The sequence below is a fragment of the Pinus tabuliformis genome, chromosome 3_1 (assembly GCF_031772625.1).
Source record: "Pinus tabuliformis cultivar Carrire ecotype Pingquan chromosome 3_1, CPIR1, whole genome shotgun sequence".
Lineage (NCBI taxonomy): Eukaryota > Viridiplantae > Streptophyta > Pinopsida > Pinales > Pinaceae > Pinus > Pinus tabuliformis.
The window spans coordinates 462,793,657-462,820,186 of NC_142301.1; the positions used below are offsets into that span (position 1 = coordinate 462,793,657).

Genomic DNA, 26,530 nt, shown 5'->3' on the forward strand with positions numbered 1-26,530 from the left:
TTAGTGACCTCTGATAGGGGATCAAAGCAATATCGATGAGTGCATGATAAATACCAGCAAAACCATAGAAGAAATTAAGTGAAGTGCCCCGCTTGTGACCCCCTTCCCTGTGTCTTGCAGTAATAATTCCTCTTCCATAAAGCTTATAGCATTGTTGATGTCGTAGTGGAAGGTTGATCTCATAGTGGAAGATGCTCTTTTTAATATGCTTCCCTTCCCCCTTTCGCACGTATTGACTGATACAGGGGAAACGAAAGAAAAATTTTCATTTCAACTTATTTTCATTGACCAATTAGAGTTACCCCACAAAACCTATAACTCCCTTAGAAGAGCCAATATACATACATTATTGGACCTCTTAAATTATAGTCGAGAAGATCTCATGAGAATTGAACACTTTGGGAAGGAATCTGTCGAACAGGTATTGGAAGTTCTACAAAAACTTTTTGCAATTGATCATGTATTTGTCCAATTGATAAGTTTGAAGGAATGAATGCTGGACTTGTTGCATCATTATCCATGTTAACTAATTTATTATGATAAATAGGATCAAATTTTGCGGTTTTTTTTCTGCAGTACTTCACCGTAACATGAGTGTGAAAACGGTTCAAGAATCTATTTCATAACGAGCATTTACTCAGACATGTCGAAGCAAAAGCCCCAGGTATTATTGAATGTACCTTTTTTGAAACATTTCTAGTAGTTCTGGTGGACAAAGAAGGAATTGTGAAAGCCGATGTTCATTTTAGGAGGGAGACAAGCCAGTAGCCCTTTCCATTGTTCAAGCACGACTAGTTGGATTAGCTCACTTTTTCGTAGGTTATATATTCACTTATGCAGCTTTTTTAATTGCCTCTACATCAGGTAAATTTGGTTAACTCTTATTCATCAATTTCTCTATGGGTACCCGTAGTTCTTGGTATGTGAAGATGCGTTGTTAGGTGCTCTATTTTCCACATATACTGCAAAAAAAAAAACAAAAAAAAACAAAAAAGAAAAAAACAAAACAGAAACAGAAATAGAAATAAAAACAAAAACAAAAACAAAAACAAAAAACAAAAAACAAAAAACAAACAAAAAAAAACAAACAAAAAACAAAAACAAAAACAAAAACAAAAAACAAAAAACAAAAAACAAACAAAAAACAAAAAACAAACAAAAAAAAAAAACAAAAAACAAAAACAAAAACAAAAACGAAAAAAAAAATAAAATGCAAAATCAGATCCTATTGTACTCCCACATAATCATGGAACAATAAAGGTGATAGTGCTCAAGGGAGGCCTCTCAATGGTTTTTATATCATTTCGTCTGTCTTTGAGTTCGCACCCTAGAGAATAATATTGCATTAGGTAGGCGGCAGTTGTTTCACCACCTCGTTTATGCCCATACAAAGAAATGTAAACTCCATGGCATGAGAGACTGGTCAAGAAATAGATTTCATTAGCATCTATCATGTGTCTATGATCCCCAAGAAAGCACTCTTCATGCCCATTCCATTTTCTCACCATCCATTCCAAAAAATCTAGTTGGGCCTTCATTCCTGTGATCACAAGGAATATGTATAAGTGACCGTCACTTAAATCCTGTAGTGTTTCTGGATGATTCAATGTTGCTACATCATCTTCTTTGTGTTCTCGCTCCCTCCACTCCATTTTTGTAGATCAAAACCATGCAAATAAAGATGGAAGATCATTCACTACAAGAAAAAAGGTCATTAGTAAGGGTCATGCCTGTGACAGACCTTTAAGGTTTGTCACCAATGTCACATATTGTGACGGTCTTTAAAAAATAGTTGTTGTAAGTGTATATAGTGATGGTCCTTTAAGGTTTTTCACCAAAACCATTTTCAAGGACACTTTTTGTGAGGGTCGTTAAAGTCTCGTCACTAATTCTCTCTTTGGTGACACTTTTGGTGAGGGTCATTAAAGGCTCATCACTAATTCTCTCTTTGGTGACACTTCTAGTGAAAATCCTTAATTGACCCTCACCAATTCTCTTTTTGGTCACTTTTGGTGATGGTCAAAAAATGTTCGTCATCATTGATCATTCCATTGAGTTTTTTATGACGCTTCATGCCTCTGGCAGACCTTTAAGGTCCATCACCAATGTCGCATATGGTGACGGTCTTTAAAAAGCGTTGTTGTAAGTGTATATAGTGATGGCCTTTTAAGGTTTGTCACCAAATCCATTTTCAATGACACTTTTGGTGAGGGTCGTTAAAGGACCGTCACTAATTCTCTCTTTGGTGACACTTTTGGTGAGCATCGTTAAAGGCCCATCACTAATTCTCTCTTTGGTGACACTTCTAGTGATGATCTTTTATTGACCCTCACCAATGCTCTTTTTGGTTACTTTTGGGGATGGTAAAAAATGTTAGTCATCATTGATCATTCCAATGAGTTTTTGATGACACTATGTACCTGTTACTATATATTTTGTCAAAAGATAATGGTTTAAGACTATTGTTGTGGAGTCTTTTTCATTATCTATGCAAGGTCATAGTGGTTATAGTCAATCATATTGTTAAGAAGTAATTAGTGTGTATCATTTCCCTCAAGTCATAAGAATATAATTTTCCTATGAGTCAACACACGATTCATCTCTATTATGTTTATTATCTAGAAAATTTCATTTAAATAAAGTTCCACTAGTGTGTGCAGGAACTATATTATTTAATACATAATCAAGCTCTGTCAATTCTATTAATGAGAGAGACCTAGCACTCCTCAACACTCATGGCATACCTTAACATACTTTGGAATAGTACACTAACATTCCTTAGCACCTCTCATGTCTTGGAACATCTTTGTACCTAGAACATATTTATACCTAGAACATCTTGATATGAGTAGGATGTGGAAGCACATGTTGGCATGCCCTAGCATAGCATAGCACTCCCCTATCATGTGTTGGCATGCCCTGTAGTCCCTAGCATGCCTTGGACCACCTTGGCATAATATTGCATTGACAAATGTTAGAAATTGGCACACATTGGAACTTGGCATGTACTAGAACATATTATTAGTGTGCCTAGCATGCCCTTTTGAAAAAGATAAAGTCATGACTTATTAACCCTCTTATGTGTTCATTTCCTTACATTTTATCTTCGTTATTCTTTTTGTTGCTTTTAAACTTCTTGACACATATTGGCATACTCTAGCACCTTGTACATCCTAGCATGTCTTAGCACCTAGCATGCCTTAGCACTATTTGGCACATGTTAGCACACCTCGGAACTACCTAGCACACTCTAGCACTTCTTGACATGCCCTAATATTCCCTCGCATGCCTTACCCGTGCTTAGCATACTTTGTCACTCCCTCCTTGGCATGACAGCTAGCACTCATTGACACTACCCGACACACCCTCATATTCATTCACTTCCATGCATTTTGACCTAGTGCTCACTTGTGTTTTCCTAGTACTCCCTAACACTCCTCAACATGCATTGGCACTCTCTAGCACACCTTAGCACTCTTCGATATGTTGTTCCACTTCATAGCATCCATCACACTCCCTAACACACATTGGCACTTGTTATAGACATATTTGGGCACTACAAACCCAATCACATATGTCAACAAACGAAGGGCTCTAAAACCCCTAAAAGTGTTGTTTCATACCCTAAAGGATCAAGCTAACCTGATTACATCATTTCCCAGAAGTTCCACTTGAAAAACTACTCAGAACTGGTCAAAACTTACCCATACAGATTGCTCCTTGGTCAATGTGCAATGCATCTCACCTATTACACACGGGGGGTGTGATGCATACTAAAAGAGCCTTCTGTAGGGTGCGATGGGCGAGAGCAAACAAATGGCAGAGGCAGTTGGCTAAGTGGAAACCCAGAGAATCTTCTACAAACTTCTCCTATGATACTTGCCTCTCTGAATTCGCCCAAGGATGAGTAAGAGATCATGAAATCTCCAAGTGGAACCAAGAACTATCAGTGAAATGATACTAATAAAAAACCCAGAAGCTGACTCACCCCCCTGCAAATATCTATATATGGATCCTTCATCCTAGAGATCCAGAGGCTGGAATTTTGTAATCCGTAAGGAAGTGCTGTTGGTTTCTCTTTGAGACATTGTACTGTTGGGTGATCTTTCTTTTCATGAGGTGAAGAGGGCTTTCATGTTGGGAGGATGATGCTGGATCAGACAGCTGGGTTGTAATTCCCTCTTCTACTTCTACTATCAATAAAGTTATTTGAGTTTTCCTCCATATACTTGTGTGTTTATGAATCTTGTATTTGTGTATACAATTGTATGGTTATTGTACTTCTGATTCTACATTGTTTATGGTATCATAGATCTCTATGCTTTGATGGTTTCTTGTTGCTTTGCCTCTGCAGGTGTTCTTTGAAGCAAGACAAGTGAGAAAGGAGTGGCAAGCTCTATCAAAGGAGAGAGGAAACAAGCAAGGAGCCAAGTGAAAGTTTAAGGTTGGTGCTCTCTGCTTCTCTCTTATCTATCTTCCATAAAGGAAAACAAAAGTTACTTTGAATTGTTTGTTTCTAAGATAGCTACCCATCTTAGTGGGACTAGATGATCAAATAGACACTAGTTTTCCTGGAAACAAAATGGCGACTCTGCTGGGGAGCAAATATTTTGTTTGTTTTTTATTGTTGTTTGCTTTATAAACTACAGACGAAGCCTGAAGTTAAGCCAGCTAGCCTTCGAACTACTTTTGCTATGTAACTGCAAAGTAGATCAATGCTGCTTTAGTCAATCTCTGGGTTGGTTTATGAACTAAACATTTGACTTGCAAACATCCTAAGTGCCCTGGTGGTGGCTCAATAACCTCATAAGATCATACCCCTATACTTTGTGTTTACTGTCCATCATAAGCTCGGCCTAAATCACTGAACTTAGCTGCAAATTGTGAGTGAAAACCAAGCTCAGTTTCATTCTCTGGACCATCGCACTATCTCTCATTGGCAGTCTGGATGCATCGCACCTCCCATGTGCTATAGGTGAGATGCATCCTTGTTTCGCTTAAGGACAGGTACGACGATTGAATGAGACTGTTTCACTCTCTGGAATTTGGTTTTTTCTTCATTGTTTTCAGCTCTATTCAGTAGTTTTGCTGCCTATGATTAGTATATCATTGTTGAAGCCTTCTTCCTTTACATTTTTCAGCCTCCACTGATAAGGAATTGTGAATGTTTTTTATGTATTTTTCATCATTTACAGTCCTCCTTTTGCAAAAAGTATCTTAATCAGACTGTCGTCTTTTGATTCGAAAGTGTTGTAACTGTCGTTTTCAATCAAGAGAAAGAGTGTCGTAAAGTCCTCCTCTTTTAGATAGTTGATTGTACTTTTTCCATTGTATTTGATTTGAATTTTCAATATTTGAAGTGTCGAAAACAGTTTTCCATTCGAAGTCGAAAGTGTTGTCTTAGTCTCCCTTTCGTTTTGAAAAGAAATTGTTGAAGTGTCACTTTGAATAAAGTAGTTCAAATCTGTACTTAGTTTCCTTCTTGGCATTCACACATTAAGGAAGCATAAAAACAAATACATGCATATGCATTTGCATTTAGACTACATGCAGAAAATGATTTAGGAAAAGTGCATTTAGTGTGTGCTCTCTGCTCTCTACTGAAAGAATCATACTTTTCTTTCATTAGTAGCTAGGATTTTCATTGCTAAAAGAAAACAAACTACTGTTTATCATTTTAGATTGCATATTTAGGAATTTTACATCTACATCACGCGGTGAACCTTGAAAGGAAAACTTCTTAAGAAAGATCAAATTTAAAATAAACCTCAATGAACATAAAAATGCTTTGGAACCTAATGCACAACATCTAAAAGTCTAGGCTGGAGACATATTCTGGCGTCGTAAAACCTGGTAACTATCATTTTCATCAAAGGTTGGGTGACTCCTCCTCTTTGATATGACAAGTGCCAGTACGGACTTGTGCTCCCCGTACCGTCGAGTATATATTGGGAGACCACAATAGGCTAATATCCTTTATCCTTAGGAAGCCGTGTCTGCCGCCCTATCAATCGCAATGCACTAAACACAACATTCGGGAAGATTGACTGCCGTACGTAAATTCCTTGGCAATTTCTCTTTAATTTACCACCAATTTGTATATTGTAGTTTTGTGATTGGTTTGGTAATCCCTCTATCTAGACTTCCACAGTAGTCACTTTCATTCCTTTTCGACTCCCTAAAAGAAAAGGTCCATCTGAGCACTAGTCACTTTAGGCTCATTAAAAATCGAAGGCGACTAGAGTCATCTTTAGCTTTTTCTCGACTCTTAAAAATTGAAAAAGCAAGTTGTGTCAAAGCATCATAAAATTCATTTAATTTGGAATAACACCCATTTTCCTTCGTTGATCTTAGGTTGAGGTAATGGATTCCACCAATCAAGGATTCCCCCTTGGGGGAAATCCTAGTCCTTTCTCCTCTCGGGGAGATATTGGTGCTCCTTATATGGCTACATTGTCCCTTTCAGGACTCACAATTGGCATGCCAGTATGTCTATTCTCAACCTCTGTCGTTCAAAACATCGTAATTCCTCAACAATCAAATCAGCAACCAAATGATACTGTAGTTTCTCCCTCACCTTCTACTTTGTTTGTTTCTCACTCTCCTTCTTCCTCTTCGCTTGGTGGAACTAGCGATACTAAAAACCAAGTAGCTGAGAAGAAGAAGAAAGAGAAGGAGAAGAAGAAGAAGAAGCCAGCCACGCAAGGGGGAAACCATGCATCGTCCAGCGAAAATCCACACACCGCACCTTCCAAACCCAAATCTCCATGGGTAATTTTCAAAGGGAAACACTATCATCGAGATTGTTCTTGCATCCGGCGGATCTTGAGAGACTGGTCTCCCCACTTGCACCATCCAGTGTCATCAACCTCTGTTGATCATGTTGAGAGTACACCATCAACTAGTGAAAATGAAGTCAATGGACAAAAAGGAAAATCTAGATTTCCTTGTATGTTGTGTGAAGGCGATCATGCCCTTCACCGTTGTCCTTTTCTAGATGAAGCTAAGAGAGTCTTGGATAATCGTCCTGCTTCACCGCAACGACTTCCACCTAGATACAAGAAACTCTTGCCAAGTCCATCGCTAGTTGAAAATTTGACTGACATACCTCTGTTGTCAGTCAAAACGCCTATCACTGAAGATAAAACTTCTGAGTCCGCACCAGACCAAAGTCAATAGGTCGAGATGGTAGTTGACCCAGTCTTGTCTTCAGAAGGTCCACCTTCAGATGATACAGTCTCCAAAGAGAATGAGAATGACATCGTTCAAATTCTTTTTGTTAACACAGAGTCTGATCGACATGGGGGAAATCTACTCGTTCCTTTACCACAGGAAGGAAGTTCCCCATTTCAAGAGATTAATCCAGCTGTTTATTTGGTGCCTCCTCCAAGCAATCTAGTCGTTTCCTTTTATTGGAACCTACTAGCGGGACCCCGCCTTCCATCTAATGTACCATTTTGAATCATAGTACAAGTTTACAGAATGATCATGGCTAGCACTATCATAGATGAAGGGGCTTCCGTGAGTATCCTTTCCTCAACTGCTTCGAAAGCACTTGGTTCGCCATCGCTTCTACTTGAGAATCGAAATTTGTCAGGCTTCAATAAAGGAACCAGTCGACCGTTAGGGATCCTTCCAAATTTGCCTATAACTTTGAGAAGGAAAATCGTTCATTTGAACGTGATGGTAGTCCAAGGGCCACTAGATTACAATCTACTCCTTGGGCGTGACTACATTTACAGCATGGGAGCTATTGTTTCCTCACTCTTTCAGGTGATGTGTTTCCCGTATGAAGGTAGAATGGTACAGCTTGTTGACCAGCTTTCATTTCCTGGTTCAAACATGGTTGCGATTCAAACATCGTCCCTAAATGGTCTCTTTGCACAAGGAATGTCTCTTCAACCTCTTGTTCATCCACCTAATTACTGCGAGTAATTCACTGAATGTGACGAAACCCAAGGCGCATGCACCTTGGTCTGCTTCGGCAGGCGAACCCAGATGAAAAGATAGATTTCCTCGTAGGATATATGACCAGACTGAAACACCCGTCTGTGTAGGATATGGGATCAGCCTAGGTCAGGATCTCCTCATCGTAGGTTATATGATTGGTCTGAAATGCCATTTTCATGTAGGATATGGGATCAGTCTGAAACAGGATCTCCTCGAAGGTTATGTGATTGGAAGTGCCGACCCACACCATTCACCTTTGTCTATTTCGATGGACAAAGCCAAGGAAGTGTTTTGTCTGCTCTGCGGATGAAAAAATCTTGCTTAAATGCAAGGGCTTCCGTATGGTAACCTGGAAACTCTACTTTTCTTTATACCTGGGGGCATGCAAACCTTTTTACGCAAGTGAAAAGCGACCAGTGTAACTCTAACCCCGTAGTATTTTAGCCTAACTTTTAGTTCAACTGCTTTGGTTAGGTGATTGGTCTGATCCACCATTCACCTTTGTCAGCAGCCCTGGCAAAGCAAAGGAAATGTTTTGTAGGAAACTATCCTACCTAACCTCAATAGTTCATTAACTCTTAGTTCTGTAGTTGGTCGTTTCTAGCCTACATACAAAAGGCACTGAGCAAAGTTTCGCATGGGGCAAGCTCATTAAAAAATGAACCTACTAATAAGAGACATCTTTAAAGATGACTGGGACGAGCAATGTTTCTGCAAAGTTCAAGCTCGTTAAAAAATAAACGTATCACTGAGCATAGTTTCTAAAGATTCAAGCTCATTAAAAATGAATCCATCCTCGGTAAATAACCTTTGTGATTTCATTGCTATCAGCCTTTTGAGCCTTGGTCATGTTCTTACCACCTCCACTCTTTTAGTCAATCATACGCCTCCACTTGATTATTTACTCTTTTGAGGAACAACTGTAATGAGTGATTCTGTTAGCCACCCTCTTTACATTGTCATGCTTAAGAAGTTCCAATCTTACCTGGAACCAGCTGCTACCCAAAAAAATCACTCGTTCCTAAAAAACGAGTCTCTTTCAAGCTCTTTTTAGACTCGTAAAATATAAAAAGATCGTTGAGCTACTGGATTTTCCAGCACATTAAAATAAAGGGAAGCGCCATCTCTCCTCTACATTTAATCTTTTTGGACCTGAGGGATCATTCCACAAAAAGATCGAGTGCTTGTCTTTTATGGCTCATTAAAACTATCAAAAAGTCATCCCTTTCGTATTATTTTATACTTTTTCGGACTTAAGGGATTATACCACGAAAAATGACTGTTGGAGTTTCCTTTTTGTCCCTTTTCAAACTCTCTAAACATGAAAGGGACCGAGTTATCTTTGTCGTTAAACTCATTAAAACAATAGTGACAAACTTTTCCATCCAGACAAGAGCGAGTTTCACAGTTGCTAGGCTCGCTAAAACATAGCAACAGGTTTGCCCAAAGGGCAAATTATAGAACAAGCATATGCTATCCTCCTCAAGCTTGACAAAAATACTGGTCAACAATGATTAGGGAAAAAAGGGAAGAAAACTTGAAGAACTTCATTGGTAGCAGGTCGCTCTTGAACATGACACTTCCACTCCATCACCATGATTGAGTCGGGTTGGGTTATTCCATTCACTGGACATATCACCATCGGTCATCCGTACCATCCATTTTTTGGGTTAACGCTACCAATCCATTTCAGTGTTGCCAATATGTTCAAGAGAAGTCGCTCAGAGAATTCCCCAACCTAGCTAACGCCTCATCCACTGCAATACCTTCACTCTCCATTTTTCATGACTACCATTCCTGAACCTTGTATCATCAGATTGTTTTCACCCCCACAAAATCATTTGCTTCGTTTTGTGTCGTAGATGTGGGATTCATTAAGGCCCTCATACAACGGGTCACTTCTTGTCAACATCAGCTCATTATCCAGGAAGTTGACTTAGGAACAACCCTTTTAGTACTTTGAAGCTTGCATGCCTCAATGGCAAGTTTCTCACTTCCGGCAATAGGTTTACATCAATGGCCTTCGACCGAAAGATTTTGCGTGGCATTCGACATCGACTCATATATTCACACCACGTGAATTGTACTGTAGTAACTTGAGGGTCATTATCATTATCGGTGATTCCTCTCGCGCCTGTTAACAGCTTACATCATTGGCTGGTAATCAAGCGATGTCTTTCCATGTTCGACTCTAGAGCATCTTTTCACATGGATCGAATTGTACATCGGGTGAAGATTGAACGAGTTTGAAGACCCGAGATCTAGTTTCATCCATCCGAGCTGTGATATATTCAAGAAAATAAAGACATCAAATGTACTCCATAGCTTCACAGATGATCATCCAAGCTAAGGATGATGGCTCTACAAGAATCACCAGTCTGCAACAGCGGACGATTGTCTGTCCTATGTACATGAAAATGAATTTATAAAGCTAAGCATGGGAATGCCTGGCTCAGCTAGATCATGAAAATAATATGAAGATAATGTATTGTATTGTATCTTATTACAGGTCGCCTTCCAGTTCGAAGAACCTCAGATCCTCATGATAAAGCATTTCACCCAACATCAGAAGATTTACAACCTCATGCTTTAGGGGGAAATTGTTATAGACATATTTGGGAACTACAACCCCAATCACATATGTCGATAAACCAAGGGCTCTAAAACCCCTAAAATTGTTGTTTCATACCCTAAAGGATCAAGGTCAACTAATTACATCATTTCCTAGAAGTTCCACCTGAAAAACTACTCAGAACTGGTCAAAACTGACCCATATAGACTGCTCCTTGGTCAAAGTGAAATGCATCTCACCTATTACACATGGGGGGTGCAATGCATATTGAAAGAGCCTTCTGTAGGGTGCGATGGGCGAGAGCAGACAAATGGCAGAGGCAGTTGGCTAAGTGGAAACCTAGAGAATCTTCTAGAAACTTCTCATATGACACTTGCCTCTCTGAATTCGCCCAAGGATGAGTAAGAGATCATGAAATCTCCAAGTGGAACCAAGAACTATTAGTGAAATGACACTAATCAAAAACCCAGAAGCTAACTCACCCCCCTGCAAATATCTATATATGGATCCCTCATCCTAGAGATCCAGAGGCTGGAATTTTGTAATCTGTAAGGAAGTGTTGTTGGTTTCTCTTTGAGACATTGTATTGTTGGGTGATCTTGCTTTTCATGAGGTGAAGAGGGCTTTCATGCTGGGAGGATGATGCTAGATCAGACAGCTGGGTTGTAATCCTCTCTTCTACTTCTATTATCAATAAAGTTATTTGAGTTTTCCTCCATATACTTGTGTGTTTATGAATCTTGTATTTGTGTATACAATTGTATGGTTAATGTACTTCTGATTCTACATTGTTTATGGTATCATAGATCTCTATGCTTTGATGGTTTCTTGTTGCTTTGCCTCTACAGGTGTTCTTTGAAGCAGGACAAGTGAGAAAGGAGTGGCAAGCTCTATCAAAGGAGAGAGGAAACAAGCAAGGAGCCAAGCGAAATATTAAGGTTGGTGCTCTCTGCTTCTCTCTTATCTATCTTCCATAAAGGAAAATGCAAGTTAATTTGAATTGTTTGTTTCTAAGATAGCTACCCGTTTTAGTGGGACTAGCAGATCAAATAGACACTAGTTTTCCTGGAAACAGCACTTGGCATGTGTTGGCATTTAGCAAGTCTTAGCATGTTTGTCATGTGTTGAGATGGCTTGATATGCTTTGGCTTGGTTTAATATTAAAGTTATCTTAGATCAATTATTGGAAACTAAATGAGAAGAAACAAAGGACAATTTGTGACTTAGAATGCATTGACACTTGGCACTTGGCACCTATTGGCACCTAGTGTTGGTGTGCCTAGCATGTCCCTCATGGAAAAGGTAAATTGATGACTTATTAACCCTATTATGTGCTCATTTCCTCATAGTTTAACTTGTTCCTCCCTTTTGTTGCCTTGACAGACCCTAGCATGCATTGTCACACCCTTGTACATCTTGGCATGCCTAAGCACTTGGCACATCTTAGCGTGTTTGACATGTCTTCGTACTATCTGGAATGTGTTAGCATGCCCTAGCATTCCCTAACACACCTTGGCAGTCATGACCTCACAACTAACATTACATTTTTCCATGAATTGGGAACCTTACATTCACTAGAACACCTTGGCACTCCTTAGTTGTCATGCCCTCTGTTATCCTCCACAATGTCCCAAGCCGATGAGGAGATTTATGGAGGTAACCACAGACCAAGATTTTAGTTTGGTAGCTAGCCCTACCAAACTAGAGAGGGATCTATCTACGAAATTATACCCAAGAGATGACTGGAATGTAAAGGATTTTAAGCTATATAGCTAGGATCAGGTGGGTTTTGGAAAATTTAGGGTTTTATTGCTGGATAAGGGAGAAAAACCAGGTAGCTAGGTCAGAGGATCAAAGGGTTACATCAACAAAGATATAAAGGAGCAATGTAGCATTACTTTTGTGATGGATCTTAGGGTTTTTCGATTTAGTGTAGTGTTTAGAAGAAGAAAAAGGTCTTAATGAGCATGAAACATGAATTCATTAAGCAAGAAAGAAAGTAACACATAATGATTTTTCCATCAAAATAGAGCTTTATGCAAAGAATTCTTCTTATAAACTGTAAGGAAAACCATTGAAGAATTGATGAATGGAAAGATAAGATGAATATCTTTCATATAAATTTATAACAGAGAAAACAAAACATCACAAACTTACTGCACATGAATTCCTAGATAATAGTTGCAAATTGTGTCCTTTGATTTCCAGAAAATGTCCAAGTATAAGCTACAATAGTTCTCTCCTCTGAAATCCAACCCGTTCTATCACTGAGAAACTGATACATAAATACCAAAACAACATCTCCCTACTCTCAAGGGTCGAATCCATGACTCTAGGAACTGTTCCATGAGGTGTTCTAACCAGACCCTAATGTCTAGGGAAGTTAAAAACAACTTCTACAATTAACTTTGACTCTAGCCTCTCTCATAAATGAGGTCAAATTTACATCAAAACAACTTACAAAGACTAACCACCTGTTATTTAAATTGACTTTTACCCCTCACATTCATATACTTCACCCTTTTTACTTTTACCAAAGTCAAACTAGGAATTACAAAAAATTACCCAGTGAAAATTTTAAAAAAACCTCATAAATTTCCAGGGGTGCATCGAGTTTTTGGAGGCCATTTTTGAGTGCCTTTATGAAGTCCAAATCCAGATCTGAAGCCTGTTCTGGAAATCTGGGAGATTTTAGATGTATATAGAGTATTTTTTCACTCAAAAGGACCCATTTTTGGCTGATATATGGTCATTCTCCCAAGGTGTCTCCAGGTGCGCAGCGAAATGGAAAAAGAGGGGCAGAAAGGTGATTTTTGGCCTCTTTTTTGAAAATTTCTCAAAACCTGAGCCCCAAACCAGGAAAGTGGGAAAATGGGTTTTGAGAGGGGGTCATAATCTTTCCAAAAATGTTAATTTTCCATCATCTAGAGCCCTGAGGAAGAAGCGTAGCATGAGCTCGCTACGCTCCTAAACAGAAAATTACGAAAAAATTGCAAGTCTGCACCAGTATGCACCTAAACACAAAATTTTCTCCAAATACTCCAATTTTTTTTCCAAAGATGCCTAATGAGATATGTTATGCAATCATGTATGCATCATCAAGCAAATCTAGCTTACCCTTCTCCTCTTGGCTAATTAGGGTTTCCTTGAGTTACTTGATTTTGACCTTGGAAACCTGATTCCTTGTGTAATAATGGATGGTCATTTTCTTTTGCAACTTGTTATCCCCATTGGCCTTTTCAAGGAGCTTCTCAAGGTGGCAATTGACTTTGTCAAGCCAAAATCCCTGTCCTCATTTATTTCCATGGAAATCCTATCTTCAAAGGTCAATTCTTCCATTGGTGGCTTTTGTTCTCTTTCCCTTTGAAGCACATTCCTAAGACCCATTGTCCTTGGTCTCTTCCTTGCCACATGTCTTTCATGCTTCTTAGTGTCCTCATGGTCCACCACTTCCTTGCCATTCATCTCTTGTTTCTTGGCTTTGAATTTCTCTTTCTCCATGACTAACTATTTTTCCTTAAGTTGACTGTTTTCTTACTCAAGGAATGAAATGATGAATTTGGCCCTTTCCAAATTTTCCTTGAGCTCCATGATCTAAGAATCCTTCTCTTTGATCACTTGTTGCAGGGTTTTATGCTCATCATGTGCCTCCAAAACAACTAGGTCAAAGTCATGCTCAATGGGCTCCTCATCATGCAAAGAAGCCTCATGATGTGATCGTGATCCTTGTTCTATTGATGTAGTAGGCTTGGCCCCTTCCTCAATTTGAGGAGCAAACACAAGCCTTTTGCCTCTCTGATATGTCTAGGTCACCTCAGGCCTAGGTGCTTTGGAAACCTCATCATGTTTTCTTGATGAACCCACCTCCATGGGATGTACTCACATGGTTTGGTGTTGGTGAAGTGGTTATATGCGTTTTCAACGCCGCCTCAATGAAGGTGTCCCATGTCATGTTCTTCTCTGTCAATTGATGGAGTATTATAACCTTTATCAGGCTATGGTGAAAGAGGCTGGGATAATGCACTTTTCCTTTCAATTTCACCCTTTCAAACATTTTGGTTAGGCTCTTATACAAGTAGCTGGACAAATTTAGAGACTTGGTAGCTGTAAAGTGCATGAGCAGTCTTATGTGGTATTGATATAGCCTAGAAAATATGCCTTCACATGTGAAGAACTTCATGACAACCTTCATCAATGGTGCATATCTATCCAACAAGTATCTGAATGGGAAAACATGTGAGTGAGCTCCTTTGTATTGTGATTTCAAGTAGGGTTTGTACTCTTCTAGGTCTAGGTTCATGCCTTTGAACCAATTTTCACCATGGTTTGGTATGTCTATAGCTTGAGAGATGACATCCACTGAAAACATGAAAGCAGTCCTTGCAATGGTGATCTTGTCTTCCTTCAAGGTGAGGGCAAATATACCTATGAGATGCTCATGGTAACCTACTTCCTGCACTCTTTGACAAAACCCTAAACAATTGACATCTTGAAAGCATTTCATGACAAATGGGGAGGAGGTGATTTCATTGAAATTAGAGGGCTCAAACCTCAATATCTTCCCCCCTTGTTGTACTTCCTCTTCTTTGATGGTGATGAGTCAGGCTCCATACTTCAAACCCTAGGTGAAAGGCAAGCAACAACAATGAAATTTGTTGCTATGAGGGAATGAGGTGGTATGATGGACTTAGGAGTTGCCTAAATTTGTAAGGAAATTTAGGAGGGTAGGGGGTGATGTCAGTGAGTAGGGGAAAAAGGAATTTTGGGAAATGAGTGAGGGGAGGGGGCAGAAAAGGCCAAAACACAGGCCTATCCTAGAAAGAGATATGGTAGATTAGGGTTTAGAGGAAAATGATGGAAAATGAGGGGATAAGGATTTGTGATGGATGGAAATGGTGTATTAGCTGTAAACAGAGGTGTAGGGACAAGGAATTTAGGGTTTAGGGCAGCAACTCATCATTTGAGGATCAAAACCGTGAAAATCATGTAAACCCTAGAAGAATAAGTATTTGATCATTTCCTTGACATATGACATAAAGGAGGGAATGAAAATGATTAAAATTACTTGTTATAGAGCCTGGAGGATGAAATGACTGACGAGGAGATTTGAAAAATGAATTTTGGTGGTCAAACAACAATTTTGGACAACTCTGCCCCATGCGCAGTGAAGGATTCATGTGCGTAGCATGCTGTCCAGGTGCACAGTGAAGGCTCTCTGTGTATAGCGAGAGTCAATTTTTGCCAGTGAGGGCTATGGAATCACAATTTTTTGCAAAGGAGGGGGGAGATCAATGCTAGGATGGTATACGAGTGAAAATGAGTGTGAATGAGCTCCTCCATGTGCTTTTATAATTTGATTTTGTTGTCTAAGTTATTAATGAGGTAGGATGGCCCACCTCACCAATTCACTTTCTTTTTTAGTTTTGTAGCCTTAGGACCTCTTCTTGTAACTTTAGAACCTTAGGAACATTATTACATCTAAAACCATAAATCACACTTGAAATCAAGTGTTATTGAACAAATTTACCTATTGCTACTCTTCATTTGCCGGATTTATACATGAAATGACTGATTTTGTGACCTTAATCCTAATGACCTAATGGTGACACTGAGCTGAATGGAGACCATGATGATGTGACTAAAGTGATATTAATGATGTTTTCATGATGGTCGACTCAATTGAGTGATGAAAGTGACCCGCATATGAAATTCTTGAGAGAGTGGAAATAGCCCTAAACACACTAGCTAGTGACCAAATTTTTATTTGAAGACTCACTGAAATGACAAAAATTTGAGTTAATGCCCCAACAACACCTTGTAAGAACATATTTGATCACTAGTGATAGGCTAAACTAACTAACACTAACACCCTTACAGATAACCTTTTTTTTTGTAACTTGGGAACTCAAAAAATTCATTAGCAAAAAAATATTGTGCCCAAGCCAAAGTCTCCCTTTCTCCAACTTGAGGTCAACCATGCCAAGTTGGAGGTCCACCAAGTCAAATTTCAAAAAGTTCTATGACCTTGTCAGAAATTCTAGCCTGGTGAAATTGTGAAAAATGGGTCTCAAAGTGCCACCTGTAACTCCAAAATAGTAACTGTTGTGTAAACAATGAGAGAGGATTTTGTTTTTGGGTATGTTATGAACAAAAACCTCCTCCCATTTTCAAAAATACTTTCCCATTTGTTTAGAATCCAAGCTTGAAGTTGGTCACACATAAACGCAACAAATATTGGCAAAAGCACAACAAATAGTTGACTTGGAATTTTGATGACTTGAATGAGGTTTTGAGTGTTGTTGAAGACCCGTGAAGAAACTTGGAGATGTCCACTACACCATGGAGCCTTTAAACCATGCAAAAACATCATTTTAGCCTCTTCAAACTTGATTCCAAAACTGACCATCCAAAAGCGCAACGAAAAGAGAAACAAGGAAGACAAACTCATATCTATTTAACCATAACACTTGTGCAAAAACTGAAGAAGGCTATTGTGATTGGTTCCATGCTTAACTAAAACCTCCTTTTGTTTTCCAAAATTCATCTCCATGGATAGATTAACATATTTTACCTTTAAAAATATTTTATTCATATTTTATCAAAACACATTAACCACCATATCTATTGTCCATAATTGTTGAATTAGGATGCACAGAATGGAGATTTCCAACTCAATTACCCAAACAAAAAAATATGAAGCTCTATTACAAAAACTCCACACCCATAATTTTACTAGTTGGTTAAAACAACAGGTAACAATATTATTTATATTATAAGTGTACTTAAAAATCAGTATATGGGAATATTGTCATGTAGGAAATTAAATATTTTTTCAGAGGTTAAATGTATGAATTCTAACTACATTTAAAAATCTAAAACTATACAGGTGGAAGGAGATGGAAAGGTGTCTGATACACTTAAATGGCTAGCGCATGGCCCCAGGAAATTTGTAAATAAGTACATGGGATTCCTAATCAATGGTTATAAATTCCATACAAAAAGCATAGAGAATGAGAGAACCACCCAAAAGAGTGCCATGCGTATGGAAGCTCAAACAACGATGAGGTTAAGTTCCAAAGATGCAAACCCTTTACTTCAAAACACAACATCCTATGGAGTGGTAGAAGAAATAATTACATTAGACTATTTTTGTATGGAGTACACATTGTTCAAATGTAATTGGATTGATGTATACAATAAGAGAGGGATCAAAACTGATGATTCGGGTTTTACAATGGTGAATATGAAGAAATTCTTAAGTCAAAATCATTGGCAAGATGATCCGTTCATTCTAGCATCACAAGTTAAACACGTATTCTATGTACAAGATCCAGTTGAGACTGACTGGTATGTAGTGTTAACATGTCCTCCAAAAGGATTGAGAAATAATACATCATATGAACCCGAGTATGCAGATTTGTCACAGGTTGTAGACTTTCAAGAAAAAAAATGTGTAAGTGAAGAACATATCGATGATGTCGATGTCAACGTTGACGTGAAGGTGGATTATGTCCATTCAGATTGTGAAGGAATATGGTTGAATATTAAGAAATAAAAGATATCGATTTTGTTATTTTGTTTTGAGAACTCCAAAATTGATATTTGGTTATGAAGAGAGATTCCTTTGTTTCTTATCTATAAAATGTTTTAGACCCATTTAGTAGATCTATTTTTAGTCCCTACCTACGACAGAGACTATTTTTTTTGGCTTGCACCATTAATCTTGTCAAATTGAACACATAAAAAATTGATATGTGAGAAGTTTCTCTAACTTTTATATTTTTATATTTTTTAAGATTGAAGTGAGAATTTTCTATATTATTATTGGACCAAAGCCCTAAAATTTAGTCATTTAAAAGAACCCAGAAAAAATACAAATTTATTGGGCACATGCCATTTGTTTAGCCTTCTTCTGTGACTATTGGTTCCGCACATTCAAACAAACAGAGGTAGGTCTTGGGAATGATGTGGGTGCGCTAAGGAGATCACCTACCTCTTGATTACATAGGAAACATTTTCTCATAATCTACTTAATCTATAAGTGGTAGGGCTTCAATTTTTTCCATTTACTGGGAAATCTCACCCAAAAAGTCAACCATTGAAGAATCAATCCTATGCTAAATCACACCTACCTTTTCATTTTTAAGATCTTCATGAGCTTTCACCTATGAACCTTAAAGTCAATGCCCTTTAGCACCTTAAATGGTGGAATAAAAGGCATTGGAATAGGAGGTAAACTCCATTCCCCTTCACCTTTGTCAATATCTCTAGAGACACCTACAATCTATACCCCTCCCTTGACTCAACATGATTCCACTTCCTTTATAAACCCTCCCTTCAAGGGCATCCTCATAGGAAGAGCTTGTGGTTGAAATATTATGATAAAAAAATGGGGCACATCATCCCTTTACAAGGTTTCAAGGGAAGGGTATTGGAAAATAACCGTCTTATCCTCTATAACCCTTAACACCTTCTCAATGCATAAGTGAAACAACATAGTGATAACTGGACCCAAAGATAGATCTCAACATTCAAGGCCAAACTCAAATAGAAAGAATCACACCATGGATTAAGAATTGGCATTTGGTTTTGGTAAAACCAAGGACCTCCTTTCAAGATCATGACCTTGCTTTTAACATTCTCAAAAGGAAGGTTTAAAACACACATTAAAAAGGGGAGATTTGCACCTTAGCCTTTGCAACCTTTGCCCAAGACAAATTTATCTAATTGACTATTCTAGATATGTTAGGTCTTGGAATTCTAGAGTACCCAATCAATGCCTTTGAGAGGCCAACTCCCAAGCTCCAACTAAAATTTAGTCCTATTGAAGAGGCAACTTGAATAATCCTACTAAAAGGAGACATTTTTCCTTTCTTTTGATTAATTTACAACAAACTTCAATGCCTCTTCTTTCTTATCTTCCTCTTCCATTCCCAAACAAAAAAATCATTAATCTTATATCATAAACACTCTATATAGATAAGCATTGGAATCATTTTCCTCAACTCATGGGGTACCTTTAAACCTCAACCCATGCAAGTGGACCTAAGTCCATGGTACAACCCATCACACTCTAAGATGGTTCTAATTGTCTCCTCAAAACTAGGGCATAAGACACCTTACAATGCAAAATGGTCAAGCCATCTCAAACTTATGGGCTTTTTTCCTTCATGGAACACATTCTAGCTAGTGCTCATCAAACATAATGCACTAACACCACTAACACACACCAAAAGTCCAAGATACTTGTAAGATGTGACCCACACCCAAGCGCTTAAACTACACCTTCATAAAATGCACCTTCAACTTTGGATGTCCAAAACAGTAATATCATAATCCAATATGGCCTATTTTTTTAGATTTGTGTAATTCATTCCTTATCAAATCCTTGCACCTCCTTAAAACTCCATGATAAATCTACTTGAATGGTCACCTTCCAAGTTCCAACACTTCCTTTTGCAACACGAAAAAACCACCTATATATGTTGCAACAACCTTGCCAACTTCTTTAGTGGGTTTCACATACATTTCACATTTCTTCTTCACCTTGCAAGGAGAGGGTATCAACTTCAATCAAGGAATGTTCACTTAGTACCACTACCAAGTTGCCGTCCCACAACTTGTCAAATGTCTTAAGTTAGCTTCACAACTTCTCATGGTGCATAATGTGCTTGTCTACACCTCTAAGTGAGACCACAACCCCCAACCCCTCTAACTATTCCACCTCTTCAACCCTTGTTAGAGTCTTTTTGGATGTGCACCCATGCCTCAAGTAGAACATAACACTAGCATCCCAAACCTGCATGCTCGTTCCATCTTTTATTGCCTTGTTGAAACCACATTATCACACTGCTTAAAATGAAATGTTTACATCTTAAGGCAAAAATCTATTTTTCTTATGACAACCTAAACTATGTGAGTGACGTGGAGAGGACTCCATTTCCTCAAGATAAAAACATCGGGTCTTACAAACCCATTCACACAACAATTTGAATATATTTAACCTAAAGAAGGGTATATACCCTACTCCTTCCAAATTTGTCATATAACTTTTAAGAAACTAACACACGTTTTTAATTATTAAATCTTTACTATAGACTCTCTTTTGTTTGCACCCACCTAATATGCAAGAACATTTAAATATTTTCAATACAGACAAATTAACAGCACATGTTTCTTTCTTACACTTAAATATTTTCAATACAAAAAACTTGTTTCCTTCTAATAACATTCAAATTCCAAAAATATAATATATGTACCTCCATAAATTTTAATAACAAAATAACATTCAAATTTTCCAAAAATACAATACATCTGTCTCCATAAACTTTAACAACAAAATGGTTACATAAAAACGATAATCTTAAAATTAAATTATTGTTAAGATGATCTTTCAAACCCAACCAAAAACACACATGAGGGGACTAGTTTATTAAATGAAACTAAAAATACTTAATATGAAAGTGAAAATGGACTCTAGTTTATCAAATGAAACTAAAAACTTAGAGCGAAAGTGAAAATGGGCACTACTTTATCAAATGAAACTAAAAGCTTAAAACTTGAAAATCGGCATTACCTTATCAAATGAAACTAAAAACTTAATGAAACTAAAAACCTCCCCTTCATTATGTCCTTACCTAGTTATGTTCTTACCTAGTTATGGAGGAAAATTTTGAGATATTTAAAAAAATTTAAGCGTTAATTTTGCTTTACGAAACCCCTCCCAACCCCAATCTTGGTTTAATCTTCTAGAACAGGTAGTGTAGTGTTTGTTCACTTTTCAACGGGCAGGAGCGAAAACTAGATTGAAGAGATCACACGCTGGAGCGAAAACTAGATTGAAGAGATTTACGAATGAGGGTTTTACCAGTGGCAAACCCAGTATCGAACCCAATCCGATTTTCAGTCCGTTGACGATGCCAAGGCATGTTTCATATTTAACTTCACTGCATTTCCCTCATTTTCAGGCTTCAGACGCAGAGAGGAGTACACACATCTTAGGTCTTTCGTTCAACATCCACTATTTTTTTGCATCCACACTTGTATGTTTAGGCTTTAATCTCTGTGCTGCATTTTTTTACTGTTTGCAGGCATGGCGTTGGCATTTGATGAGTTTGAGAGGCCATTTATCATATTGAAGGAGCAAGTGCAGAAAATCCGAATGAGAGACTTAGATGCTCAGAAGGCCAACATTGCAGCTGTCAGGGCCATCGCGAGAATCCTCTGCACCTCACTCGGCTCCATGCTCCAGAGCCCCTATCTTCACTTCTAGCTCGAGTAGTCCTGTTGGTTGGTACAAGGTCACCCGCGGTTGGATTGGCAGCTTCATCACAAGAAGCATCCATAAATAATACTCGGATTCCAAGTTTAGGAACAACCGCAAGTGCTTTGGAAGAACCTATAGCACCACCTGTCCAAGTAAAGTATACACACCTTCTTATCGATGGAAAATTTGTTAATGCGGCTTCTGGAAAAACATTTCCAAGATTGGATCCCAGAACAGGGGATTTGATTGTCAATGTGGCTGAAGGTGATGCAGAAGACGTGGACAGGGTTGTAAGGGCTGCACGAAAAGCCTTTGACGAGGGCCCATGGCCGAAAATGACTGCTTATGAGAGATCGTGTATTATGCTCCAGTTCGCTGACTTGCTTGAAAAGCATAATGATGAGATTGCAGCCTTGGAAACACGGGACAATGGGAAGCCTTATGAGCAAGCAGCCTTGGTTGAAGTGCCAATGACAGTGCAGCTATTTCGTTACTATGCAGGGTGGGCAGATAAAATACATGGTCTTACAGTTCCAGTTGATGGACCTTATCAGTCAAACATTACATGAGCCTATTCGAGTTGCAGGTCAAATCATCCCTTGGAATTTTCCACTACTTATGTTTTCTTGGAATTTTCCATTAACAACTCTTTATGCAGCAAAACTTTTCCACGAGGCTGGACTGCCTCCAGGAGTTCTGACTATCATTTCGGGATATGGTCCAACTGCGGGAGGTGCAGTTGCAAGGCACATGGATATTGATAAGGTTGCTTTTACAGGTTCAACTGCTACTGGTCAAGCAGTGCTAGAGTTAGCTTCCAAGAGCAACCTTAAGCCAGTGACATTGGAACTTGGAGGAAAGTCCCCTTTTATTGTATGCGAAGATGCTGATGTCGATCAAGCCGTGGAGCTCGCTCACTTTGCATTATTTTTCAATCAGGCAAGGAGTTGAATCTCTCAAGTATTTAATCTGCATGGCACTCAATATTGTAACATGTTAATCAAGCCGCTGCTCTTTCTGCAGGGTCAATGCTGCTGTGCCGGGTCACGAACCTTTGTACATGAGAGTATCCATGATGAGTTTGTAGAAAAAGCAAAAGCTCGGTGTTTAAGTCGGGTTGTCGGTGATCCTTTTAGAAAAGGTGTTGAGCAAGGTCCTCAGGTATGCTGTTTTTTGGTCATTACTTAAGCATTGAATACCTATATTAATGCAAAAATAGAGAAAACAGAGAAAAGTTGCTTGTCTGCATGTAACTAATAGGCAACTGAAAGCGTGATAATCAAATGCCTGATGCATAAATGGGTCCTTTTGAATAAGAAAGTCAGCTTCTTATTTGTGCTTTGAGGGATATCATGGTTCACTGCAAAAAGAGAAATATAGGTCACTACACTTGAGAAGGGAGCTTGTTGTCTGAAAATGTTCTAGGAAATGCTATCTTGTGAAGAAAATGTTGAGCACTTTGATGTATAATTGCTGGTGGTCCCTGCCACACAAGTTTCTTGGTCTATTTATAAGTTGGCTGTTGCAGGACCGGCAGATTAACTCTTAAATTGAGACCTTGGCTGGTCCTTTGTCCTTGAATTTGCATTGCACTTGCACCATGTTAATGCCCATCAGAACCATTTTGTCATTCTTTACTACGTTCTCCAGTTGGTAATTGACAAAGCTCGATTTGTGAAGTCCTCCTTCCATAAATGACAAAAGCATGACTACTTTACTACTAGCATGTTGGGAAGTATTGAGCTATTCAAAGGATGTTTTGCTTGTAGAAAGTATTCTTTTTTAAATCTGAAGTGTCATCATGTTCTCGGTGGCCTTATTTTGATATTGTTGAGAATTTCTTTTGAAACGCCGCAGATTGACCAGGATCAGTTTAACAAGGTTATGAGTTATATCAAGGCTGGGAGGGAGAGTGGTGCAAAACTTGTAACAGGGGGCGACCAAATTGGTACCAAGGGCTTCTATATTATGCCTACCATTTTCTTAGAAGTTAAGGTATGGGAATAACATTTTGGGGATAATTGCAATTCCGCAAATCTTTCCCCAATTAGTTATGAAAATGCTTACTTTTTACTGGTTTGGTTCTTCTTTTCCACTCTAAACTGGATTTTAACTCTCAAAGATGACTGAAATCCACATATATTCGAGATGACATTATTATGGATTTGTTTGCTACTACCTTTAACTGGTGGAACTAGACACAAGTAATAGGAGTGAGGGTATTGTCAGTTCGAGCACAAATTTTCCTTTACTGCTTAACATGAATGGGGTTGCAGTACTTATCTTACCTCTGTTTATGTGACAAAAATAGGATGACATGGCCATAGCTACTGACGAAATATTTGGTCCAGTACAGTCAATTATAAAATTCAAGTAAGTATAGATGATGGCTGAATTGATTCCGAAGATATTGATTTCACAATGTCTGTTTGAATTTTGATTTAAGAACTATATTTTTGGTGGATACTATTTGCTGCTATCTTGAACAGAACTATAGACGAAGTAATAAAGTGGTCGAATGCTACTCGTTATCTAAGTCACCGGATTCGTCCTAAACCCCCTGCGAATCCCGAATCCGGTGAATCCGACACGATTCGGTCCGAATTCGTGTCCAAATCATAGGACACGTCGTGTCCATTTCGGACACGTCGTGTTCGAGGGCGTGTCGCGATTTTAGGACACGTGTCCGGTTTCCAGGACTCGCTAAGCTCAGCGCGGGAATGAAAAGGGCGTGTTTGCTCATTAAAATTGTCATTTGGCAAGTGATTTGTGCTGTTGGAGCAAGGAGTAAAGCATTTTGGCAGCTTCATGATCAAATCTAGGCGCTAGTATTGATATGCTATTCATGGTAATGTTAAATTCTTAAAGTAAAAGTGACATTCTCCTTAATCTTCATTTTCATCTTTTTACTTAAATTTTTAACATTACCATGAAATGACTCAGGATGTTTGAGAGTGGTTCCGGCCTCATTGGATTTCATATGGAGAAAGTAGAATTTTAGATTTCATTCAAAATCCAGCAGACTTATCAGTTTTTCAGCATTTTAGGATTGGGGGATTGCAATGTTTCCATTGAATTTTGTCATGTATTAGGGTATGGAACTCGTATTTAATCAAGAGCACCAAACCAAGAGCTTCTAAATGTGTCGTTCCCGCTCCCGTTTTTGCTCCCGATCTCCGCTTTCGTTCCCACTCCCAAGTAACACTATTCCTGATGATATGGGTTTGGACACCACTGTTGAGTTGGCATTGGCCAACATGGATCTCAATGATCCAGTGCTAGAGCCTGTTAGATTTGATGACTTAGAGGGGTCAACCTCCATACCAGCAGATGCAGAGGCGACTATGGATACAGCGCAATAGGAGGATGTAGAGGAGAGCAGTGGGGACCATGATGATGGGGACAGTGATGCTGATTCTGATGCTGATTGATGCCTTGAGGCTTGTATACCTGTAGTTGTTTTATATTTTCTATTTCTATTTGCCATTGGCATTGCACCAACACTACCTATGTAGCACATTTTGATTTGATGACTTAATGAGAAAACTATAGTTGTCAGTGTGTTTATCTTACTATCTTGTAGTTGTAAGTTGTCTTTCAGTTATGAATTATGAATCATGACTTAAATTTTTAATAGATTTATCATTTATGTGACCAGTACCACTGACATTTATTTGAATTTTGTATGTACTATGCATGCTAATAGCTATAGATGAAGATCTATGTTTGAAATCAATAAATTTGTATCATTAATTAAAATTTGTGTAAGAAATATGATAAGATCTAATTTTTAATATATATGTATATTTTATATATATATATATATATAACGTGTCCTAACGTGTCTTGTTTCGGGGGGTCAGCGTGTCCGAATCCGACACCACGAATCTCGAATCCTACGTGTCCCGAATCCCCGTGTCAGGTGACTTAGCTCGTTATGGGTTGGTAGCAGGAGTGTTTACAAAGAATATAGAGACCGCGAACACTCTTACTCGGGCATTACGTGTCGGAACAGTTTGGGTTAATTGCTTTGACATTTTTGATGTTGGTATACCTTTTGGTGGCATAAAATGAGTGGCACTGGAAGAGAGAAGGGTATCTACAGTCTCAATAACTACTTACAGATTAAAGCCGTTGTCTCTCCTTTAAAGAATCCACCATGTTTGTAGGCTGTTAGTTCCTACAAATGGTTCTATTGTGTGGGGGAACATATTCAGTTCTTGATGGTCTTGTCAAGTCAGTTTAATTTGAATTTAGCTTTCTCTGTCAATAATAATGTATATGACCTTCAGATAGGTGTGATGCTTTTGTTTTCTTGTGAACCTGCATAGTAGTTGTTACAGACATATTTGGGCACTACAACACCAATCACATATGTCCATAAACCAAGGGCTTCTAAGTCCCTAAAAGTGTTGTTTCATACCCTAAAGGAGCAAGGTCAGCTAATTACATCATCTCCCAGAAGTTTTCCATGAAAAACCACTCAGAACTGGACAAAGCAGGACCATACAGACTGCCCAGTGCAAAGGATGTGATGCATCTCACCTGCCACATGCAAAAAGTGCGATGCATACGTAGGGTGCGATGAGCGAGAGCAGACAAATGGCATAAGCAGTTTGCTCGGTGGAGACCCTGAGAATCTTCTAGAATCTGCTCATTTGACACTTGCCTCCCTGAATTCGCCCAAGGATGAGTAAGAGATCATGAAATCTCCAAGTGGAACCAAGAACTATCAGAGAGAT

The 26,530-nt window shown here is 38.6% G+C and overlaps 1 pseudogene across 1 annotated transcript; it reads left to right on the forward strand.

Annotated features, from left to right (window-relative positions):
• Positions 1-643: 643 nt before the first annotated feature.
• Positions 644-24,410, forward strand: LOC149187744 (benzaldehyde dehydrogenase, mitochondrial-like; annotated as a pseudogene). Its single transcript, XR_016255582.1, has 6 exons — positions 644-664; positions 21,644-22,727; positions 22,812-22,949; positions 23,646-23,783; positions 24,100-24,161; positions 24,278-24,410. The product of XR_016255582.1 is annotated as a benzaldehyde dehydrogenase, mitochondrial-like (transcript).
• The last annotated feature ends 2,120 nt before the right edge of the window (positions 24,411-26,530 follow it).